This window comes from Temnothorax americanus, unplaced genomic scaffold, assembly GCF_048541705.1.
Source record: "Temnothorax americanus isolate GAGA-0224 unplaced genomic scaffold, ASM4854170v1 Scaffold21, whole genome shotgun sequence".
NCBI classification, from domain to species: domain Eukaryota; kingdom Metazoa; phylum Arthropoda; class Insecta; order Hymenoptera; family Formicidae; genus Temnothorax; species Temnothorax americanus.
The window spans coordinates 1,967,254-1,994,157 of NW_027509349.1; the positions used below are offsets into that span (position 1 = coordinate 1,967,254).

The 26,904-nt window shown below is 38.9% G+C and overlaps 1 long non-coding RNA gene across 1 annotated transcript in view; it reads right to left on the reverse strand.

Moving 5' to 3' along the window:
- The window catches only part of LOC143897719 (uncharacterized), a 140,507-nt gene that overhangs the window by 58,974 nt on the left and 54,629 nt on the right, over nt 1–26,904 (reverse strand). Inside the window, exon 2 of the long non-coding RNA XR_013256981.1 lies at nt 7,907–8,044. This is a non-coding gene — a long non-coding RNA (uncharacterized LOC143897719). The remainder of the gene's footprint in view (nt 1–7,906; nt 8,045–26,904) is intronic.

Below are 26,904 nucleotides of genomic sequence, written 5' to 3' on the forward strand. Positions count from 1 at the left end.
ATTTCTAAAAGCAGAACTGGAAGTATTCTGTAACGAATATTCGATCAATATGACCACATGGCAATTGAATATATATTGAGCGTTTCGAAACCTCACCTCTAAAGTGGCGATCAATCATAAAACACAATGAAAAGACACGCGCGAATTTTTACACATCAGATACTTTGAATTTGTAGAAATCCTCCGAATTTTAAGTTTTTATACAAAACGATTTAGGAAATACGTGGACCGAAAGGGAGGTACGAACAGAAAGAGAGGAGGACGGAAAGGTCGCCGGGTCTCGTAAGCGCGATAACGCGATCAGCGCACGTTTTCCTATACGTCGCAATACATAATTACATATGTAGCGCATTACCAGCATCACTGCATTAACGATGGCATATATGTATACGTAGCGCATTATGCGGGCATCCGCGTAACGGCGCCGCTGATGAATATTGCAAATAACATTTAGATTCACACATCCTCCTTCCCTTTCTCCTCCTCACTTCCATTTCCACCCTCAAAAAGGGCTTTTTCTTCCCTCCGCTAGGAACCTACCAATGCCATAACCACACGCGTTTTACATATAGAAATCTTTTTAATGTATCATCCATCCATCCATCCATCCACCCAGCCATTCGCGCACATCCGCTTGAGAGAACGCCGCGGAAATTCCGAGTCTCTCTCTTGGTTCCCATTGCGGCGACGAAGGCGTTCCTGTATGCGCGAATGCATGGGTACACCGCCATAACGTCGGCTTTGTTCCACATAGCTTATAATTAGACTGCCATGGCAGCTCGACTATCTTTCCTATTCCTCGCAAAAGTTTCAAACCCTCGGCAGTCCCTCTTTCCCTCGCTCTTGTTTCGCCTCTTCCAGCTTTTCAGGCATCATGTATCGCGTGCGAAATCCTCATCACCTCCCTCCGTCTCCCTTTATAGAAGTGCTTGTTCCTCCTTCCTAAATTTTTGGAGAGATAGTCGCATTGTTGCGCGAAAATGTTGAAATTAATGAAATCCGCGGATAAATATTCACCGCAGAAAAATCGCGCCTCTCTTAAGCGGCTTTCCGCACAAGCCACCGCTATCGTTCTCTTTAGGAGTTAATCTGTTTTCGACGATTATCCACCCACGTGTGTTATGATCGCGATGACTACAGCGAATTCGTAACGAGGAAATATTGTGTTGCGAGCCCAAGAACGCGTGCATCACAAATACGCACAGCGTACAACCGCGACAAACGCGATTTAATCTACATAAGGGGAATCATAACAAGAGATAAAATTTAAAATGTGAGACTCCGAGAATACAAAAAAAGTTTCAACGTACATTAGAAGTTTCAAGGTTTGAGCAATTAAAAATTTAAGTCTCTTTGTGTAAACGCAGAAAAACTGAAAATTTGACAGATCTCAGGGAAAGATAGGGATTTTAAATGTTTGAGAAATTAACGAGATCCATAAACGACTTATTTTCATTTCGCGACAATCGTAACATCGTATTTCTAGAAAAAAACAAGACCCCTATATAAAACTTCTTAATAATGTGTTTCAAGCTCGCTAAAACTGTTTAATGATCTCAAACCGTTATCGCTTGGATATATCGTTCGACGTGCTCGGCTTCGTGACGTGACCGTGGGTCTCCTTTTTTACCAATCATGACACTATTGGAGTATTACACGCCGCGGACGGTCTCGTAATGCCGGGCGTCACGGCAGACCCCGGTGAGGATCTCTCTCGCCGGCGCTGGCCGCTGATGGCCGCGATGACGCGAGTCGCGCGGGGCCACACAGAGTCCTAAACGTATCGGTTCTACACGTTTTCGAACTGTTGCCACGCTAACGAACGACCATAAATAATGCCGTTCCACGGTGTACCCACCGGGTGAGACGTCGGTTGATTTATTGCCGCGAGCATTCGCCGGTGTATGCCGAACCTGATTGGCGCTCGCAGGTGTTGCACGTTCGCGGGGAACACATGCCGGCTCCACCGCCACCGCCGCGGTGGCTGTCAAGTCCAACGTGTTCCCCTGTCATCCGGAATCATCGATCGCCCCCCCCACCCTCCTCTCACCCCACGGCATTTTTCATGCGCTAAGAAATAATCGCCGTCTTGACATCTGATTGGGTACTTGGGGCTTGGGGTTGCTTCTTGGACGCCGAGGTCTTTGCGTCTTCCTCGAATCTTTACAATCGCACGAGTACCCAAAGATCTCGTGATTCCCAGGCCCGTAAATTCCAAATTACCGAAACCGCTAATCTCTAACTTCTTCTCTCTTTAAATCTTAATTTTTTTTAAATTTGCACCCTCTCGACATCATATAAAATGTAAAATTATTAAATTTTCTGCCTGCAAAAAATTCCGACTATCTCGATACGCCCGCGTCCAATCGAGGCAACTAACGCGTAATTGAAACGAGTCGATCGAATCGCGAGTGAAAACTTGGCCGAATTAACTTATACGTTATCTCGTTAATTGAAAACACGCGTAACAACGTTACGTCGCGGGTGTGTTTCGTGTTCCGAGCAGGCGTTGCAACCGTTGCATCCGTATATGCCGGGTCGGTCGGTCGGCCGCGCCGGTCGGTCGGTTTGACGGGCCGACGGCTGTCAGATACGTCGCGATAGTGTCCGGCCTAGCGGCACTCGATCGGATCTCGGCGCGGGGAAACGATAGCCGCTAATGTACGTCGCGGCTAACAAGAGGAGCCACCCAGGGCGCGCGATAGCAGGAAGACTCGGACGGCCACGCCAGGAGAGACTCCGCGCGCGGAGCTCCGCTTCACTCGTGACGCGCGGCCTCGGCCGCGTCTCACGTAACGTCGTCTTGTACGTCTACTTAAAGCGCGACGCCACGCCGGGAATATATCTGTCGGGGCTGTCGAGTCCATTGGCACGCGTAATATAAACGACCTCGCGAATCGCGCCGCACAATGACGGTGATTATACTGCCGCGCGAGAAAGATTACCGGCGCGTTTGCCCGACTCTGCGACTCTGGAGACACTAAGGACCTCGCGAATGCCAACTGATCCGCCATTTTTAGTCAGCGCAGATAGTCTGCGATATATAATAGTCGATATATGTTTATTATATACGTACAGCTACTTTTTTCAGACGAGAAAATTGCAACGTGCGGTTATTAATTCTTGAAGCGGAAAACCGAGGGTGAAATGTTACATTAACGAACAATTGCGTAATAATTAGATAGTCAAACAAAATTTACATCCGATACGTGCTTGCGTCGTGCGACAATTTTAACAAAACGCGCAGAACGTCGAGAATTATCAACCCCAGGTCTCGTTATGGAACAGGGCAACGGAAACATTATTGATATGTAAGCGTTACGCGTCCCGCTGAAGATATTCGCTATAAATATTCAGGCGCGTTCCAATAATCGGCAGTAATTCCCAGACGTACGTCACACTCTCTCGCTGCAAACAGCGTCACAGTTTGCAACACGCCCGAAGCTCTCAATCACGCGAGAGGCTCCCGCCTCGAAATGCGAAAAGTCGTTTCTAGTATTTCCCCTCGTACTCTCTCTTCCCCATATTCCTACCTCGGATAAGGATCCTTGCAGAAAGATTTACTCCGCCGAGGACCGCGATTGAAATAACATCCAATAAACGTATCGATGCGCCGGGATCGTGGAGCTTAACTTCTAGGAGCGAGCAAAAAGAAGGAAGAAAGAGGGATAGAAAAGAGCGGGCGGGGGGGGGAGAGGGAGAGAGTAGATTCGTAGACGGAGATTCGCCAATAGGAATTCTATACAATGCTAATTAAGGAAAGGGTTTATTCCCAGCCAAAGGGCACGAAAGGGAATTTGTAACACACGTGGGTCACAATAAGAGCGTTTATGGGATACAATATCCTGCATCCCGTGGAAGGCTTCTCGGCGCGCTCCTTACCCCTTTTACCCGTGGCTTCTCCGCCCCTCGCGTCCTCGGAGTTATCCCGTTTCCCCGGGACAATGTGATTTCTTTTTTTATCGACGTGGAGAAGCGTAACGGATCCCGGCGACAGAAGGAGGGAGAGAGAAAGAGAGAGAGATAAAGAGAAAAAAACCGCTCTCTCGCACCTCAATCGATTTCCGCAACGATTATCAGAAAATATTATTTCTGCATAATCGATCTGGGCCACCGTGGCACCTGGGCGAATAAATTCGCAGACAACGAGTTGTCATTCGCAAAAGCGGATCTCGCGCGCGTGGTGTCGAATTACGATTCCCGAAGATATCTGGGAAGATCGAAACGAAAATATCGCGTCAGCGTGAGAAAGGATATCTAACGTGTCGCGATTTTATTCAAAGTTGTCGTAACTGACAGAAATAAAAAACAATATAGATCACTATTTTTATTTAAAATTTTAAAAAATCGTAGTCCCAAATCCTAATCTATAATGTCTGAAAACTGAAAAAACTGTATTTCACCTAAATTACAAAGGACTTAGAGCCATGCAGGATGTTCGTGTCGATAATAATATCAAACAGATATTATTATTGACATAAACATTGCAGCCCATCTCACATCCTGTTATTTTAGTGATTTCTAATCGTACGATCCTTCTTGTATTATACACGTTTTTAAACTTTCTTACTGTTTTTATACACTTTCCTGTTTCCCGTTATGGAGCATTACTGCAGTTTACGCAATCGTCTAAATATTTTTCACGCAGAGAATAAATCCCGATAAGCGTTTCTTTTATATATGGCGGAGTTACATCTGATTTGCGAAACTTCGATCTCTCTGAGAGAAACGACACTGATATTTTTCATTGCAATTTTCAGGAGATATTCTCAAAAGACTTATAATGTATAATATTTTCATTAAAAAAAATATATATACATAATTTTAACCACAATAAAAATTCGTTAATTTTGACCTAGTTTTAGGCCTGTCAAACGTACGTAACGTGATTGTGTGCGAGCGAAAGGAAGAATTTTCTGTCGCAGGCATCGGCCTCCGTCGCGAGAGAAACGGGGGAAAAGCCACGAGAAATAAGGGTGTCGAAAGTCGCGGGGCTGCCCGCCTCCTCTTCTTCGTCCTGGACGAATACAAGTGTCAGGAACACGTGTCACCGAGATGCTCGAGCACTACTTTAAAGACGTCATCAAAATTGCTCCGCGATACGTTCGTTTTATATAAAACTCGCGCGGGTAACGATAACCTACTAATCGGCACGATAATCTGTTCTATTAGAGAAAAATCAACATATCAACGCAACATGTATGAGCAATGTTATTTTTTATTCTCTGCTGCAAATTTAACTTTGCTTTTGCCTAATACTCATCGCTAATAAAGGGATAATTCTTTCGTCTTGCGCAATTCCGTGAATTCGCTTATTACGTCTCCCGCAGAGAACATCTTTACGCCTGGTGGAGAAAAAAAAAGTTATTGTCTGATACGGTAAATACGACCAAGTTCTCCTAACATTCGCGGTTTTCTTTCCCTTGATCGAGACACGAGAGACAAAGAGGGACAGGGACCACTGCGGATTTAAGTATCGGCGCAAACAACATTTTAATTTAAATCCCTGCGCGCGCCGCCATTGTGGAAATCGGCGTGCGGATATGTAAATAGACCATCTCGACCACATCGGATAATTATCCGTTTTTCCGGGCGAGATCTGTTTGTCGGGCACTTCTGCAACCTCGACTCCCAATCGCATTTTCCAATCCCTCCCCGCCCCCTATTTCATTTTATCGGGGCGGTAATCACTTTTATTCTGGACTGGTTCAGCGGAGATTCCATGACAGCATTGATTAAGATATCCAACGACGACGTCGACATCGTCGCCGCGCTTCTTTGAGATATCCTGATTTATTTTCTCCCTCCCGCGACGCCCCGCGTCGATTGTTCGGCGTCCTCTTCGCGGCTTCGACGCGAATTTGCATTCGAGATTGATGCGAAGCCAAGAAGACGACGGGGGCCAAGGAAAAAGAAGACAACCCGCCGCCCTCGAGAACGATGCTGACGTAAATCGGCTAAGCTCGACGTTTAATTTACTCTCGAGCGGGAGTATATATCGACGATTACTGCGCGGATTGAGGATCATCTTGAGAGGAGGAGGAGGAAGAGGAGGAGGGGAGGGAATCCATCGCGAACAATGTGCGAATTTCTCGTCGCCGAATAAGGCCGATCTCGTTCGCAATCATGGTACTTTCGACGCAATCGAAGAAACACGAAGATATTGCGTGAGGGATGTTTTAGAAAAATACCGGTAAATACTATCAGCATCGAGTAATCATGTTTACCAAATTCGACTCAGCAACTGAAAGAAAAATTACCCGAATAAATTGCTTCTCGGCTCAATAAACTTGTCGCTAAAGTAACACGCTTTATCAATAGTTTTTGCAATAGAATCGTAAATATTTTATCTATATTTTATCCATATCTGACATAGAAAAGGTTTCAAATCTAATAGAAGTAAGTATAGCAGAATTAGATGAGGATATTCGATGAATATTTTTAACATGTCGTGCATTTCTATTTGCACGTTACAAAAATTAAATTTGAAAATGGTGACGCATAACTCATTATAAAGGTGACCGAAGGTAGTCGATTTTAAGTTCGAATCTTTGATCGTTAACCCTTTAAGATCACGTGATCCTTAAGATCTATCTTCAGTTGGGGTCACTGCCCTGCGCATAAGGAAATTGATTGATCCATTTCCTTATGCATATGGACTATGGACCAATGTATATAGACCAATCAATTTTCTTATGCTTATGTTTATGCAAGTTTGTCTGGATAGACCCTTAGGTTTACCTTCACATACTCGGTTTTTGCTGACTTACAAGCTTACAATTAGTCCCACCAGCCATCTTACTACTACGACTACTAACTATTAAATTTGAAAATCATTGATTTATTATTATTATTATTGTTATTATTATTTCTAATTTTATCAATCTTATTGTTATAATTGTTTTTATGTTGTTATTGTTACAACGCGCGAAGCTCGCAAATATACAGCCTGCACTTTGAAACCTTTACCCGCATGTAAACTTTTATCGCAATCATTGCAATTCGGCGGTAAATCGCAAATTGGCAGTTCATCGTGCACGCGTGTATGTATGTGAAATGGCATTTTCGCTGCGAAATCAAAAACCGATTGAACGGATTCGCGGGTATTACGGATCGTAAATCGATTAGTAAAAGGATCGGATGTAAAACCAAATTGGGAGGCTTGTTTACTAACGGTTCACCAAACCGGATATTTAACGTGAGTGTAACGATGTAATGGCGTGTAACGAAAACAGCAGCGGTATTACTGGCAGATACGTTTTGCGCGCGCAGTATCGTGATTGCATAAAGTGCACCACACTACAATACAAAATCGCGGTATACAATGCAAATATTTCGAAATATGAAATTTAAAAAAAATCTGGACGTTAAAAATAAATGTTATTTAATTTCACGATTATAAGCGATCTATGGCGTCTCGACGCTTATCAGTGTGAATTATAATTTGCCAGGATAATTTTATTAATCTCTTAATTTTATCAATTTATATAATTACTATTAATTATTAATAATAAAATTATAATTGCTTTTATATTTATATTTATATTTATATTTATATATTTATATATTTATAATTATAATTATATAATATATTATTTTTATATTTATATTTATATTATATTTATATTTATATTTATATTTATATATTTATATATTTATAATTATAATTATATAATATATTATTTTTATATTCATCTCCCTTTTTTTCTTTTTATGAATTGCGTATTTGAAGTATCGCCCTTACATTCGAGCGCTAATAAAACAAAATATATGCCACGCAATCTGAATGACACGTTTTACAAAATGTTCGGCTGAAATGTGTTTGTATAAGCATCTATCACTACTGACAGTAGTGGTAAAGTCACAATGAGTCCAAAAGCGGCCTTCTTTTGAGGGAAGAACTAACCTTGTCAATGGGGGGCGTGTTCTTTAATAGGCTAGCTGTTATCCCAAATCTGCACATTGACGCTTGTGTGAAGTGGAAATTCCATCGACCATTGACCAATGTCAATCCATTGATAGATTCTTCTTCTTGAAAAACCATCTAGAAAAAAAACATCGCGTCAATTGTTGCAAAACACCTGTGAAATTTGTGTTTCTAAAATATTGATATTTTCTTTCAAGTTAATGAATGCAATTTACAAGCGCTCATATACAGGTCAACAAAATTATCGCAACAATCAATTCATAGACAAAAAATTTCGTATATAACTTCAAATAAGCATATCTTCGCGAAAAATTGTCGTATTTAAAAAAAAAATTTTTTTATTCTAAAGAATAAAGTCTGTACTTTAAAGAGCATTCGCTAGATTTTAAATTTATCCTCCCCTCTCCCGCCGTCTTTTCAAAAGTAAGGACATGTTTTGTCTCCAAAAAATTTTGTCTCCTAATAATTTGACGCACTCTACGGAGCGACATAAATTTTTTTCGTAAATATCATGATAAACATCCATCGTGATAATCCATAAAATATGAATTTTTCCTTGCAAATTGCAGAAAAAAGAGGTTTTACGATTTTTTCACAGAGTTACGGCGTGTCAAAGTTACTATGCATTTTTGTTCAGTTACCGCCAGAATTAGCGGATGACCGAGAAGGTTGTTGGTCAGATTTTGCCCATCGTGTTGACGTGTGCGTATAGGTGTGTGTGCGTGCGTGCGTGCGTGCGTGCGTGCGTGCGTGCGTGCGTGCGTGCGTGCGTGCGTGCGTGCGTGCGTGCGTGCGTGCGTGCGTGCGTGTGTGTGTGTGTGTGTGTGTGTGTGCGTGCGTGTGCGTGCGTGCGTGCGTGCGTGCGTGCGTGCGTGCGTGCGTGCGTGCGTGCGTGCGTGCGTGTGTGTGTGTGTGTCAGCAGAGGTAAAGGCCTGTTCCGTCGCACAGTGCGGGGCCAAATCCCGAAAAGCTGATCAAAACCTCTAAAATTTGATTCGAGGAGTTTTGACTGGTGGGGTAGACAGAGAGATGATTGGTGCATCCAACTTTACAAAAGAGACTATCCTCATACCTGCGTCTGTAAGTTTAATTCAAAGTTTAAGGCTTTAGTTCACTTTATTATCTTACGAAATTCATAAAAATTAGCTGCCGAAAGGTGTCTATCTTGCTGTAATGATTTCTTATTGCTTATTATCGCTGTTGCTCGTTTGCGACTTGTCGATTATTTTGTTTACGGACAATGGCTCGAAAATGCTTATGTTCTTTTGTTCTCTTTCGGTAATTCTGTCTCTAGGTACAAATAATACATAATACAATATATATGGGAACAATTTTTTGAACATCATTTCAATCACTTTTGAAAACTCAAAATTACGCTATTAAAAACAAGTTATCTCGATATTATTGTTGTACCATCTTATTACTCATATTCTCATTTATCCTCAAGGTTTTTATTTTTTTTTAAATTCATTAACAGGTTTTCCACAAAAATGACAAAAAGCTTAAGTGTCCGGTACTGGGGCAACATATCCCCTACTGAGAAAATCGAACATTTCATAATGTAGTACAACGGATTGCAATTATACACCTAAAATTTATGAAATTTAATTCTGGCCTAAAAATTATATTATTGCATTATGACTGAAATATAACGTTAAAATGTAATGTTAAAATTTTGATTATATTATTACTCTATACTCCCGCGTGATCGTGGCATAATTTACGATATCGTTTAGCGGCAGTTACGCTTAAAGAGACATACATGATGTTTAAATAACGTCCAAGATTAGTTGCCACTATAGAAAGAACATCTTTATCATCGCGATCCTAACGATATTATTGGCTCCGGAAGCCATTGAGACGACAGGGAGTTAACAAGTCAATCGCGATTCCTTCGACACCGATGCGAAACACACCTACCGATAAATAATGTTTTATTACTTAACGCGCTACCAATCGCTCGCTCCTGCGGGCATATTAAATTAAATCGGCGATATCGAAAGTCGCTCCGGTCGCCACGCCTCGCTTGCCGACGCAGGCGATATTGTGTGCTAAAGGCTGGTTCACACGACGCTATTGCGTCAATCATCATTCATTTATTCCTTTCCGAAATAAAATAAATCCTTTAGAAAAGAGTAACGATTTATGATAACCTATGTGCCTCGTACCACAACATACCACAACTAAAATATCAATTAAGAATTTAATTTGATTCACGATTTGTTGTAGAAAGTTTAAGGAATAATCTGAGTCATATCAGCGTTCTAAGTTACATCAGATTGTTAGCAACGATAAGAATCACACTGAAGAAACGTTCTACAAAAGAGAATCATATAATCCAGGGCTTAATATGCGAATCGTAATTTCTGCCAGCTAATAAATCGACCAGTATCACGCCCAGACCCTGACTGATTCGGATGTTAATGCGAAAGGTGCGACCTAATATATATAGTAGATGGCAATAATAAGCGTCGCCGACGTGGGTTTCGATGTCAATGGCACCGATTTTTCTCGCGAACGAGGAGCATTCGATTGTCAGCGGGTCACTTTGAATTTCATAAGCTAACAGTTAATGTAACAGGCTGTTACATCAACGGACGTTGCAGAATATAAACGTGGCTCCTTGCTTTTGAAAATTATTCACTTAAACCGTTAACGTATCTAGAATTACGATTGTTAAAAGAAAATTACATGTATCGTAATTTCTATAACTACGAAATGTAACCCGTCTACAAAATTTATATATATATTTATTTCTTGTTTACAATTTACTATCATAATCTGAAATAATTGCAGTAAAACTCCGTAAAAGAAGATATTGTTCGATTTTTTTCAATTACGAAACCTATCGTAAATTCAAGATTAATTTACAGTATTTTTAATTACGTTTGTTTTGCTAAGAAGATAAAATGTTAAAAGAAATAAACAAAAACGTGATAGAGAGTGCGGCGAGATTCGTAAGACTTTTTAAAAAAGAATAATAAATCGATGCTCCATCATAATTTATTTAATACATCCCTCTAATGAGAGAGAGAGAGAGAGAGAGAGAGAGAGAGAGAGAGAGAGAGAGAGAGAGAGAGAGAGAGAGAGAGAGAGAGAGAGAGAGAGAGAGAGAGACAACATAACGATTAACATTGGATTTTTCGACAGCAGTACAACGGAACAAGGAGGGCCCCGTGACAAAATTAGCGAGAAATTGGCGCGGCACGAACGATTTGACACCGTCTATTCGGCCGATTGGCGCAGCGCATGTCATTTCGACGTCGCGCTCACGGGGAACCGGGGGTCCACTGTCATGCAAAACCGCGACACGAATCTCGAATCCCGATACGATTGCCATTCGCATTGGCGGCGTTCCTGAGGGGAGCGCCGTTCATAAAAGGGCTGGATTCGAGAAATCGAATCGGACCGAATCGATGTTTCCACCCGGCGCAATACGGCGGTTTCGTCGTCAACGCGGGTACAACGATGATATTTTTTTCTATTTTTTTTCCCTTTTCATCGTTTCGTTCTCACATCTCCTTTCGCGCGACAACAAGTGCGATTTTCAAGCGGTCCATTGAATTTCCGTCTCTTTTCCGAACTAAATCGGCGAGTTAAATCAGCGAAAAATAATTAATCAGCTTAAGTTTCGGAAAAATCGCGAATACATTATTTTTCTTTGAAACAACTTTGATGAATGGCAATATTTATAAAATGTTTAAACCGAGAGATTACATAAATCATGACGAATATACCTCGTTTCAATTTAATAAATTTAATTTTACATCTCCGGTAAAACTATAGCTCCTGAAATTCTTGATACATGGGATAAATTCAATTTTCCAAATCGGATATAATTATTCATAATAATAAACATATTATAAATATATCTCTAAACAAATAATATTTTTATGTTCAAAGACAACTAAATTTAATTTTACATCTCCGGTAAAACTATAGCTCCTGAAATTCTTGATACATGGGATAAATTCAATCTTCCAAATCGGATATAATTATTCATAATAATAAACATATTATAAATGTATCTCTAAATAAATAATATTTTTATGTTCAAAGACAACATTTGTCTGGATAACTATTACTAATAATCAAAAATTTCTGGTATCTCATTTAAGTAAAGATAATTCGTAATCACTGTTTAAAATTTTAAAAGTGCATTCTAGAAATCGGGGTCCTCAATACCACAAAACGATCAAACTCGCGTCTGCTAATCACGAATAGTTGATTTGCACATGACTACAAATCTGGGGTTCAGACAGACCGAGTTCCAGTGAACGGCCTACGCGCAATGACAACAATGTTTTCCGACGTAATGATGCGTTTGCGGCACAAAGTATCAAGCCGCGTACTCACCAACGGAGCGAAAACAAACGAGCAAGAACGAGCGTTTGCTCGTGTTCTATCGAAATGTTCGTCCTACGTCCATATACTGGCACGAAATCGCTTCAGTTCGGATCCGAAAAGTGACGAGCAGATCATAATTGTATATATGCTATTAAATGCTAATAAAACAAGGACTCTTTGTCGTTTCCCTTCTAAATGACGCAAGAAATGATTGTAATATTATTAACGCAATTAATTTTTTTCACTCATCTTATTTTTTTATTTTATAATACCTATATTTATTACTAGCATCCCACAATGCGGAACGGGTTCTGTAAGACGCTGTGAGTTTTAAAATTTTATTATTTGACCATTCCATATTGCTTTCTGACCGAAGAAACGAAATAAATTGCTCGCCGAACCATCGAATTAAATGATGACTAGTCGAAAGGTTATTGAGGTCAACTAGAAGGAACTTTTGGCAGGTAAATTTTTTCCGAAAGAAAATCTCAAAGAAAAGAATCCTAAAAATTAGAGACAAATGGGCCACAAAAGGTGTAATCAAAATAAAGCATAAAGACATTCTTCCTTTTTACAAAGAAATTCATGATGAACAAAAAAAAAGAAAAACGAACAAAAAAATCAACTATTTGAGCAACAGGTAACTATAAAGAAACCGATTCTTCATTCTTTTTTGTAACGTGTGCCCTTTGTGTGACATATTGTCCTAACCATACGTTAAATTCAGTTTTTACCTGAAAATTCCTCTGTTCCACGTCTTGGAAGCTTTTATTTCATATATAGAGGAGACCGGGGCTCGTTGGCACAAAAGGCAAGTTGGCAATGCGTTCCGTTTATGTATTTATAGCGAAAAAAACAATGGAAAAGTTATCACAAAATATTTCTTATATGACATAGGTACTTTTCACAAAGTTTTATTTTAATCAGACAAGTATTACAATAAAAAAAGAGAAAAGTTTGATTCAAGAGATGACAAGTAAATTTTCGAGCGTTTCAAAATATCGTATTAATGTTCTTCAGCTTGAGAAGTAAATCAAAGTGACGTATCATTAGTTAAAAGAAAAATTTCTGTTACTATACGACATGTTATTTTGACTAACAATAGTAATTTATTGTAATAAAACAACTGAAATAAAACGTATGTAGAGATGGGGTATGTTGGCTCATATCAAGACACGCTTAGCTTGACTTGTTGTTGCCGTGCGCGTGAGACCTGTTTGAGCATGTGATTTACTATCTACAATGTCGATAGAAGCTAAATATATATTTATATTAATATTTTTATGATGAAGAAAGCTACATCTAAAATAGTTCACAATTATTTTTCTGCAACAACGTTTTTATATTCGATCATTACAAAATAACTTTAAAAGATACAATCTTTATCAACAAGTACGTATGTGTTACCCGTTTTGTGTTTCTATTACGTATTCATTAATTCAACTTTTGTCGCATAACCAACTTACCCTACTATCGGGGAAAGTTGGCCACAATGCAGCATGTTCATATTTCATTTATTACAAAGAAACTATACGGTATACAGGAGCGTTCCTAGCATGAAAATGTAAAGAAAGGTTCTCTCTATCATATATTAGTACTGTTTAAACATGATAATTAGTTGTATAAAAACTCAAATGCCCCGAAATTGTAAAAACGGTGCCAACGAGCCCCGGTCTCCCCTATCATATATATGATGTTGCAATTATTTGTTATTCAAAAATCTCATCTGTTAAATAAGTGTAGTGGTCATTACATTAATTTTTTAATAATTATTATATTCATGTCATAAAAAATATTCTGTTTTTATAATTAATCCAATTAATATCAAGCATAAGATCCACTTTGTACGAATTCAATTCTGAAGCGTGAAGAGAAAAATAACTAGGAATATAGAAACAGATTAAACCAATAAGTCGCTATATAATTATACATAAACAGTGCTAGGCGAGAAGTTATTTCCAGGAAAAATATAATCTTTTGATCCAACAGTATAGGTACAGAAAGAGCACATAATGTGAATATCCATAGGGTGAATACAATCTCGGCCACTGAATGACCAGCGGGGATTCCTCGCGGCGAAAAGACTGGAAGATCGGCGTCGAGCGGTCTGGCCGTGGTCCTGGAATGCGCGTTTGAATTTTCAAGCCATTAAACCGCGGAGTTGCCCTACCCACGTAGGACTGGTAGCTCCCCCGTTACCCTCAATGAAACCCGACACCTTCCACTCTCTCGCCCCAGGTGTAAGATATGGCGCAGGTAGATAGATCGGGGTAGATGAAGAGAAGAAAGAGAGAGCGCGTATGCGTGTGCATATCTGTATATGCGCCAAGAGGTTCCACACTACTTATATAAGCGGCAGCAGGTGTTAAATCAAATTCACGGTAAAACTGGCAAACGTTCTCGACACTTTGAGGAAAAAGCTTGTATTATTCATCGGCAAATGGCAAAGAATGCCATTTCCTTAGAAAAAGGAATTGGAAAGATCTATTCTCGATTTTGCCGTTCTATAATACAAACGCAAACTATTCAGACTTTTATTTTATATTCTGAGTGTTCGTTTATACTAAATAATTTTTCGATTTCGAATCGATTGCCTATTTTGATCGTTTTATTTATATTTTTTGCACGACCAAAATTTTGTATCTTGTACACATTACAATGATTATTTCTACGTCTCCTGCCAAATCTGCTATATTAGTCATTTTGAATATAGTAATTGTTTGTAATTTAAATCCAAAAAAATTCTAATTCGATTCTTATTCAAACCGATTCGATTCGATTCAATTTGATGTGAAAATTTCAAAATCGATTCAATTCGATTTCGAACCTGTTAGCAAAGATTCGATTCGACCTTGTTGATGCTTGATTCGCACACCTCCAACATTAATGTACATCAATATATTAATATTATATTAAGAACAAAGTTTCTCTTTCTCCTTCTTTTCTGGATCGGTAGATCCATGTAGAGAACAACGTATTCTTAAAGGAATTTTTGGATCTATGAATAAAAAAAATAGCTAAAGCCACAGATGCAGAGATTGATGCATTGTTGGATCCACACAAATATCCAGCTTACGTTAACTCTATTAGAGTTCATTGATCCATAGATTATCGTTCTCTCTTACGCTACCACGCTACGTGCATATTTGCCAATCTCGGAGTAAGAATAGTATCGACGCAAATCTACCGAGCGATCTGGTCCGACTTAAATCCCCCGGAAATAAACGGATTACACTCCTCTCCTTTCTCTCTCTCTCTCTCTCTCTCTCTCTCTCTCTCTCTCTCTCTCTCTCTCTCTCTCTCTCTCTCTCTCTCTCTCTTTCCAATCTGTCGCATCTGTCGAGGTAATAAAAAAAAAAAGAAAAAGGTAAAAAACCATAGATGCGCTCGGGAAACGCCTCGTTCGGTTGTATTTATACGGCCGCGACACAGTGGGCGGTTCTCGCATACTTGCAACAATGTGCGATCGGATTATCTATTCTATACATATACGGATCGCTTATATCATATATACTGGGTGATACGTAACTATGCGCTGTGAGTCGTTACTGGAAACAGAGAACGAAGCACGGTTTCCAGCTTCCACATGTTACAACCTGACTCATGTAAAATACTATGTGAGGTATAGTAAATCTATGACGTAAATAACAAAATAGAGAAAAGGAGGAAAAAAGGCAAGAAAAAGAGAAGAAAAATAAATTACATTTGTTTAAAAATTACTTCCATTAATATAGAATAAAAAATATGATCCACAAAGAGGACATTTTCATATAAAAATTTGTCTTAATTAATTATTTACTGACGCACCCAAATTTATCTCTGCTTCCAGTCCACCGTATATGAGTCTACGGAAGTACGCGCGAGTTTAAATCGTCCACGAGGGCAAGCCCGCCTTACAAAAGGGGAGGTTATTCTCTCGTAGATCTCGTATCTGTCTCGATTCTCGCGGAAAAGCGTGCAACGATCCGACAAAGTCCTCTCTTTCGCTCTTTGTGGCTCTTTGTGGTTGCCGCCCGGATTTTGCCCCTGCGCACTCACGTAATCTTATTTACCAGGATCCACACGGAGATCCAACTCCATGGGAACGCTAATTTCATTGCGCTGGCAATCCGTACAATTTTTTCGGCCACAACTGCCGTGTTTTTCTCAGAGCACCTTACAATATAGTTTTCACAAATTTTTTAAAATAATTTTCAAGTCACAATTGATTTCAAACTTAAAGCGCAGTCAGTTTAAAAGCGTGTACTTTACACTTCAGTATAATTTTATACGAGAACAATAACTTATTGTTAGTTCAATTCAGATTCATGAATTTCAATAATCGCAAGCAATTTGGAAAAATAAAGTTATTTTTAACACAAGGCTATACATGTTTCACACATTCTTAAAAAAATGAAAAATAAATAATCCTTTAAAAATAGAGGTGAGGATACTTTATCATTAACTGGTGAGAATAAATATTTTACTGTCCCTTACGTAAAGTACACGTCTGACAGATTTAAAAATATCGCAAAGGACCTATATTTGGAGATTGGGCCTTTTCTGTCGCGCACCCTCTCAAAAAATTCATCAAAACAGGCAAGGATAATTTGGATAAACTTGCACACAGCAATGCTGTGTATAAGATTCCTTGCAGAGAGTGTGAAGTGGCTTATGTGGGACAAACTAAGAGACAGCTGAAAACTCGAGTTAAGGAACTCCGACCATGATTTCGATTGGGGCAATGCTGCAATGTGGAGATTTTGGACACTGAGCCATCTCTTCGCAAGAGACTTATCTCCGAGATGTTACATATAAAACGACAAACATCTCCTTTAAATAAACAGAAGGATACGGAATCTCTATCGGCAGAATATCTCCTTGTTCTTAGTTTGTTCCCGCCTAGATAATTTCCTATTTCCCCCTCCTTTCCGTCTTTCCCTCCCGCTCCTTCCCTTTTGTAGATATATACGGTTTCGTTCTCTCGCCGCCGAGTATTTTGTTGTTAAACTCTAACGCATCAGCATCGAAATGACGCCGCAATACAAGGAGACATATTCCTAATGTACGTATTTGATGCTCTCTTTCTGTAATACTTTTTGACTTCCTTTTCTACATATATCACAATTTTTACAGTGGTCCTCTTCGCATTCAACACTATTGCGGTTTAGTTGCGTTAATTTTGTCGCGTTAGTTTTTAAGAATTTGTATGCCGACACTGAGGATGGTCCCATGAAGGGCCGAAACGTCTGTCAATTATTTTCAATATAGAAGTTTTCAACACTTACATCCTGTTGCGGCTCAATTGCTCTTTTCTTCCTGACTGATAAATAATCCTTCTCTTTCTCTCTAACAACGCTTCTTTTAAGAATCCACGAGTCGTTCCACTTTCAGGATATAGTCGCATTCTTTCTTTGCAAAATCACCGAGTGATAGTATCGATAGCTCTGCAACGGACGTCTCTTGTCACAATCGCTTTCTCGAGTAAATGCTCGAGAGGAGTTTGCTCGCCCCTCGCATCGGCAGCATCAAATTACGATAGCCGGACGACAGCCCCGTTTCCACGGATAAAGGCCAAGACAACGTATATCCACGCCCGACCTTTTCCAATCCTCCTAATCTGGAAGATGGCCGGATAACGTCAGTCAATTGGCGATCGACTGACTCGGACTGACTCCCTTTCTTTCCTCCAGTCTCCTCTCTATTGTGGGAAAATGTATCAGACAATTGTATATCAGTCCATCCATTGTGTCTTGCTAAATGATAGTCTTCGAGCCGCGTTCTGCGTAGCTCTCGATAACTTTATTCGAGGGATGTTTTAGAAATACGACAGGAATTTCTTCCTCGTGTCTACTATAGATGATGTAACATAGTTAAACAGTCTTCAGTATATTTTAAGAAAAATATAACGAATTTGTTCAAATTACTCAATATACATAAAGAAAAGCTTGAGAATGATTATCTCTACTTGTATTTATGTTGAGCGAATATTTTTCTACCGATACAATAAATTGCAGAGTTGAGTACTCTTAAATTGATTTTTTTCCAATAAATGATTCTCTATCTCACATGCTTTATAATTCATGCGGATGAATAAAATGGTGTATTAGTTATGCATGTTATCCAAAGATTACGCTTGTTCTATGTTGTTAGCAGGGGTTTCTTTGAATATATTAAATTGTTCCAAAAATTATTTTCGTTTTCTTACAAAAAATTAATGCAAAATGTTTAATCCATTTTGAAGCATATACTGATCATTCTGCTCTACCACCTTCCTTCATCTCTTCGAAAGTCTCATGATAACATTTTTAAAGAATGTTTTTGATTTACTGGCTAAATACTGATCGAGATAAATTTTAATATCATTCAAAAAGCCGAATTTTCTATTAAAAAAATTTTTTTAAAGAAAGGGCAGGTAGTAGTCAGAAGGGGCGAGGTTCGGAAAATAAGAGCCTGTTCATACGAGGCGTTTCTGTCGCGCGGCAACCGTAGAAACGACTCGTGTGAACAGGCCTCTAAGGGTGGTTCAACTCGTGTTGAAATTCGTTTTCGAAAAAGAAATTCTCTCATTGGACCATCGGCTGCATATACAAACATCCGACTCCAACATACAACTGATTGTAGGACCGGCCTAAAGGCTAGTCTATATAGACAAAACGTTTTGTCTTCATTCTTGCATGATAAGGTAAGTTTGACAGATAGGACTAACGCAAAACACGCGGCTACACTACTCATGCTTTTGCTCAGTCTCTCCAAAAACACCATGGACAAAGCACTGTTGATTACGATAATTTCATTGCGCTGAGATTGAGAAAAAAGAAATTTGCGTATGGACATGGACACGTACTGCAAATTATTAACGCTAGTAACCCTATAGAAAAACAAGACACTGCCATGAGAAGGGCTATCACCGCTCATAAGAGACTCACCGCAACATTAAGATTTTTAGCGACTGAGAGGAGCTACGAGGACCTTGAGTATAAATTCTAAACAATATAATTCCTAAACAAGCTCTAAGTCGCGGGAATTTGACCGATTAGACGGATGTGCGTCTACATGCAACGACTTGTCGGCCGTCTTTGAAAACGAAGCTTTAGCTCGTTCATATTTTGTGAGGTCATATCTCATTTCAGTTCATTCACAGGCAGCAATCGCACGACAACCGCGCGGCAGAAACACCTCGTGTAAACAGGCTATATATCTATTGTTTTGAATGTTAAAACGCGTCAGAAAATAGAAGGAGATAGCTGTTGTACAATCACGAACCTGTCTTTTTCTAACGACATTGTCCAGACGAAGACAAAATGGTGATACAAAGCATGCTATCTCTGTCTAATATTTGACCACCCCCACTACTCAATATTCGGTCTAGATATACTGCTGCGTAATGCTCGTCGATTCTCCTTTGGAGTAAACCAGTAAACGGCACACGTCAGCGCAACAAGGTATCGTGACACCACGAGAGGCGAGTCGGAGCTTCGACGGGACACCGGAAAACGGAGAATTTATCCGCGCGAATGCACCGGCTTCTCGCAAACCGCGATTTATTTGCCCGGACTAAAAGCTTAGAGAGTCTCGCCGCCTATTGCACGTTGGGAATACCAACCGTCGGCGTCGGTGTATTCGCATTCGCATTCCCGCATTCTCATCTATCAATTCTACGAACGAGCGTCATCCGGTGGTGATCGTCGGACGTGAATGTCGAAGATATCACGCCGATGCGTCGCGCGTTTCGCCGCCGTTGCATCGCCCTAAGTTACGCCACGAGACGATTTGCCGCGTCGCAAAAACAATGAGATCTGCTTCGCACATCCGCACAGTGGTCAAAAACGTGATCAAATTCTATTTATTTATTTATTCAATTGTCATTACGGTTAACAGAAATAAACGTTTCCTAAAACAAAATAAGATAGCGCTGTTGTGTAAGATGTAACACTAATGAGGTATTGCGATTCAAAGTTCCCGTCATAAGTCGGCGCGATGAATCAAACAGAATTTCAAACTTAATTATATATAAAAAGAAATAAGAAAAAGTTTATCTGCGCAAAATTACGCCGGACTACTTTCATTATTGTATGAAGTTGGTAGTTTGCCGTTCTGGACCACCCACTCGGTAAAGCAAATCATGCATGTGTAAAACTCTTTGTAGAGAACTATTGATGGTTTCCAATGTCTAGTCGTACATAAGGTGTTAATCCACGGGGGAGGGAGAGAAAGGCAGAGAATAGAAAAAAACACTAAAGTAGAACTAAAGTCAATAGGGTTGCTTTCGGAAGTTCAGAAAGCCCACACTAAAGATTATCGTTACTTCAGAGACCACCGGACGAGGAAAAACACAAGATTTCACACAAATAAAGATTTATTAGAAATCCTGTCGGTATCGTCACATCTCTTATAGCTTCACACACACACACACACACACACACACACACACAAAAGAATTTATACCATGTTTTAAAATGATCTGAGTATGTACAGAATTTTAACGTTTACGGTTAATTTTGACCACTGTAATCCGGCGCGCCAAAGAAATGGACGATTCTCTTTAAAACAATTTGTCTTGTTGTCGCCACAATGGTAGTCTGAAAAAAACCTCGTAGGAATTCCTATAATGGAAAATTTCTCAGAATCTTCAATATCAACTGTTTCACTGCAAGTTTTAAAAACTTTTTCTCAAAATTTTTGGAAGTCTGTAGAAGCTCCAACGTACTTCTTTTCGGGCGGTATTGTGGCGATAAACAAAAAATCGCCCTTTTTTTTCTTTCTTAAAACATCCTGTCGGTTACATTAGATGTCTTACGCACAACTGCGTATTAAAGGAGGCATTATCCTCGCAGGTGTATCCTTGGCGCATTCTTGACGAGCAGACACGCGCGAATCTAGAAAGAAATCCCGGATAAGCCGATGAGTTCAGGACTCGCACGGGATCAGGATCCCCTCGTTCCTTACCTTATCGGCGACGGCTATCAGTCGCCGATATACGTATGTATACCCTAGACGCGCGTGTCCCTATGCGGTCCGGCAAGGGTCCATTTCAATTCCTCCGTGAAATTAAGCCTATTTCCGCCGGAAGCCTCTTCTACAGAATACCCGATCTCTCTCGTCCATTCAGACGCTTATTCATCCCTACAATTTTTTTGTAGTCACCCATCACTCTTGAATTCAGACGATTTTAGATATAAGATATGCATATGCATATGTTTGACCGTCACACCTAACACGGCATCTTCTTACATATACTACGTTTACGCGAGCGTTACTTTTGTAGTAACTTATTACGATAATTCCTTCGCGTAAACAAGATTTTGTAGTAACTTACGATAATTTACTCCGCGTAAACGAGTGATATATTGTAAGTTACTACAGAAGTAACGCTCGCGTAGTACTTGATATCTTTCGTGATTATTTTTTAATTGACTTGTATTTTTAAACTCGCCCAAATAGGTACGCTCCGCGATTGAACGGAATGTTTCTATTTCGCCTAATGATCAATTAAATCACTTTTTATAGAATACGCGAACAAAGGCGCCACTTTCTTCCGAGGCAGCGATTCGCTTTATGACCAAGGATCCTTGTTTGGCCGCGGGACGATCTCGGTGCAATTTAACGAATAATCATACAGAGCAGGACCCTTCTGTAGGTGCAAATTCGCATGTAAGTAGGCGGTAGGACGGATTCTGCCCCCATCCCTAGGACGCTTTTAAAGAGCTTACCACGAGCATTAGCCGGGCATTAGTCCCCCACTGCTCCTCTTTGATCCCTGTTCAGTTTTGTTCCATCGCGGTAGCTACACGCTGCCAGTTTCGGGATTTGTCGCTCCACCGTTATTAATTATTTGCGGCCGGCTCAATCAGGACACAAATCGTGGAACACCTGTAGGCCACGAACTGATGCACGGCTCGCTGCATCGCTCATAAAGCTGCAGCAACAATGGCATCAGTTTGCACACTGCGCCGAGCCGCCACGCGTGAATACGCATAAATACGCAGATTGTTAAATTGAAACAGTTTTCTCAAATAAGCGACGACGTAATGAAAAGGAATTAGAAAAGCTTTACCCTCAAAATTGAAGGAAATAAAACCGACTTGATTTAAAATTACAGTATACAGCGTGACTCAAAGTGTATATCAAATTATCAAAATATGAAAATAGATTTATTCGTAAAGATATAATGTATTAAGATTCTAATGTAAAGCGTATATCAAGATTTACGATTTTCAAAAACCCAAAAACACAAGGTGTTACGATTAGAAAATTGACATACGACTATAAATAATGTATTATTAGGGTAGACCGGGGCACGTTGTCACATCGGCTTTATTTAAAAAACTAATAACCAGAGGGCAGCACCCGTCATTCCCAAAACGTATTAGTGTATATATGCCCATCTTTGGTGTGTTTACAGTGTTGAGATTGCTCCACCCGCGTGACGTAAAATCAACTTGAAAGTTTTTTGCGACCGTAAGTAAAATTTTATTGTCTAATATTCAACGTACTGGACATGAAGCTTATGTTTTTTTCAGAATAGACTTTTATATTATCTTAAAGTATGTACTTTTACCTACCGCGTGCAATAGGTACCTAACTTTATGAATATCTCAAACGTGTCGGCCATGGGGCTGTTTGGAGTAAAAAAATGCTCTCGGGGCACGTTGTCACAAATTTGATGGGGCACGTTCTCACAAATACAATTTTGATATCACTACAAAAATAATACGTAATATCACAAACTAACAATCAAAACTCGTGATATTTAGTAATTTATAACAATAAATACAAAAAATTAACATTAATTTAAAAGTTTCAATGTCATGGTGCATATCTATGCAATAAAAAACTGTTATAAACTATTAAACATTTTCTGAAAAATATAAAAAAGACTTATGATCGCATAATATAGAATGTGGGTAAAAAAAATGTTAATTCAAAAATTTTAATGTCATAGGTGCAATTGGGTAAGACGAAAACTTCGTGCTTTTTGTACTTTTTTGAAATAAAATAAAGGTTTCTGTGAAGGATTTTACTTTTTTACATTGCAGCGCATTATAATGTATTGATATTTACGTTGAATACAGTTTGGATAACATTTTGCATGCAATTACATTTGATGTGACAACGTGCCCCCCGGTCACGGGGCACGTTGTCACAAGCGACCTGTCGTTATTTATTGTTATGTAACAACTGTAGAGTAACAATCACACAAAATTCGATACTGTCCAATTGAAGCTGAGGGTTCACTCGAAATTTTGGCATATCACAGTACTCTCAAATATTGAATGTAAAAAATACAAAAATATTGAAAAAAATGTGTGACAACGTGCCCCGGTCTACCTTACAATTTTATAGATATAAAATATTTAATTTCTTAAATATAAAAAATTGGATTAACTGACATATTTAGCTTTAGGTCTGACAAAAGTCGAACTGGACTCTGTTTTGCATGTATTAGCTCTAGAATTACCACAGTTATCCAAGTAAATGTGGGTACAATCTAATGAACCATAACTGATTTAATGAGCCATTTGCGGTTTCACCTTAATTCGGCATGCGCACTGACTGAGACATGCATGGCTTAATCTTTGAGACAAGCATATGACTACTAGCAAAATCAACCAGGGACCCGGGCGCTAGTCGCCTGTTAGTGAAGGATTTGGGAGATTAGGATTGTTCAGTTGAACAGTTTTTTTCGACAACAACTAAACTTTGTTGACTTTATTATCATTTGTATAGATTTTACGGCACGAAAAATTATAGCTAACAATGCATACGACGTAGATAAGATGACGAATAATATAATCCCCTGCTAGTTTCGTTAAAAAAAGCGGCAACAAGAAAGACTGAGTCTGTACGTGCTTAAACAAACGCGATGTGCCAAATAAATTTCATGGAATTCGCTGTAATCACGAAACAAATACAACTATAGGGTTTTAATAAAAAAACAGATAGTTCTTAGAAGCTACGGTTGGATTAAGTATATTATGACTATGACTTATTTAAATCAGAAATCAGTTTCTATGCACATAAATATATTTCGTTACCGCTAACTTAATTAATGATAGAAAGTGCAAAAACGTCAGGGACTTCTGCGGAGAAAAACTTAGAAATACAAGAGCCAACAATATCCGCTCATAATCTGCAAATTTAAGATAAAACTGTTGAAATAAAAGCCTATAATAATAGACGGATGAATATTTAAAAAGCTTGGAGAACCTTAAGTGCTGATCTACAACCTTGCTTTAGAGGGTATTTAAGCTCTAAGCCGTAGAAATTAACCAATCACAGTCGAATATTTTCCTCATATTCGACTGTGATTGGTCAATTTCTACGGCTTAGAGCTTAAATACTCTTTAAAGGTCGATTCAGACATAACCGTGCCGTACCCGTACCGTATCCGTATCGTGCACAGACAGAAAAATTAGACAATAGAATTCCTATTACGGTACGGGTACGGCACGGTTATGTCTGAATCGACCTTGAAGCAAGATTGTAGACCAGCACTAATGTTACCCGAAAATACCCGGGACATCGACTATATACCTTCAACTCTGCTGATTTGTCATCTCGTCAACACTCTACGTGATAGCTTTGTTAGTTCTAAAAGTAAGAGTCACATTCAATTATTACTAAAATAAACGAATGTTCTTCGGAACGCCCATTTTTATAGTGCACGCTTTGAAAAAAATGATTTATTTTACTAAACGAGAAGGTTTTATAAAAACCTTTATTTAAAAAATTTTTAGAAGTCAACCTGTAGAACAGTCAAACGACTTTGTCGCGACATACAAGTCGTTCGTCTGTTCTATTATGTTTGGTTCCTATTGTCCGTCGAATCATCAGCAAAAGATAAATTGAACTTTTTGATCTATAAGGCCCCCGCACAATGAAAAATATAAGGAACTATCATGACGAGCCTCTTTCTAGTTTGAGTCCAACCAAAAGAGTACCTTTGGCCAAAGACGTTACTTGACATTTTCATCGCTTTATCTTTTGCCGATGATAATTCGAAATTTGGACCAAAATGTACAAACGAATTATTCTACAATAAAGAAACTATCATGCACCGCGTGATTACCGCGTAGCTGGCTTTTATTTAGCTCCTCTACTATTCATGGATAAATGAGTTATTTTCAAAGAATGTAAGATAACATCAATTTCTTTTTTCAATGATCCGATTATTCAATTGTCTGACGATCCAGTATGTTTCTTCTTATTTTTTCGGCAAATATTTCATTACGCGTTATCACCTTCACTCGAATAAGAATATACCGACAGGGATTTGTTCTCGGGGAACCGCAGGCGTCATTCTAATCGGGAGAAATTATCGCCTGTCACGGCGTATCCTTCTCGCGCAGCCCGAGATTTACACTCGGGGTGTTATTCAGCGGAGGATTCGCCCCGAGTGTAAATCTCAGTTGGGGTGAAGAACCCTCTGCCCCCGTCGAGCATCGGGGACCCTCCAAACGGCCCCGAGGGTGGCGCGCCTCGGCCTCTCCCGAAACAAAACATATTGTCCGAATTTAATTGTGGACGGGGTGCATTAGATATTCATACGCTGCGTGTTCGGCGACGCGTGCGACAATGCGCGCGGCCGGGGTAGGTACGTAGCACGCGCGTGTCCTAGTCGCACCGAGGGAATAAATCTCCTACGGGATAAACAGCTCGCGCGCCCTTCGTGTCCTTCTGGACTTCGGGCGACACTTCCGGTTAATTAGTTTGGAGGCGACGCCTCGAAACAAAGTATTCCGACGTTAAAAAGTAACATATTATAATATAATCTTGCATATGCTAATTAAGTTAATCAAAAACAACGTTAGTCCAAAAATTGAAATTATACCAGGTGATTACAACTGTATTATGTTTCAATCATAAACGTTCTAAAAAGGGATTAGGCGTAGGGCAACTCATTGTCAGGGGAATATGCCACACTTAACAAAAATTTGATTCTTTTTCTCTTTTTCTTTCTCTTTGAAGTATCTTTGCATACTAGTTTCCTTTTCTTTCTTTTATCTGTCATTTGTATATGATTTTAATAAAATATTTTGATTGCTTATTCTTAAAAAAAAAAAGGAATACAAAAGTGTTGCAAAATGGCATATTACCCAACTATATTATGGGTAATATGCCACAGTATAAAATAATATACTACATACAAATATGTAGTAATTTAACTTCAAAAGTTACTTTATTGATAAAAACAAATAATCTTTAAAATAAATCAGTACAAATAGTTTTTAACATAAAAAATAAAATTTTAAAATTAAATTGTAATATTAAAATTATTGTAATATTTGTTGCAACAATTAAAATTAAAATGAAAAATAAATCTTAAAAACTTTAAAACCTTAAACCTTACAAATTTTAAAACCTTATAAACCTTGAATCTTAAAACTTTGTAAATTTTATAACTTTAAATTTCATAACTGTCAGCTACACTTTTTTTAACTAAAATTTTTTTCTTTTTGGTCTTTCTCGTATACATTCGAGGCATTATTGTTTAAAACGTGTGTTTTAAAACGTGTAAAAAATGTATTTTTTTTTACTTTCTTTAAATTTCAATAATATTATTAAAATGAAAACTATAATACCGTCGGGAAATAAACAAAACTTATGCGAAACATCAAATACAGAACTATGAACAATTTCATGGTATT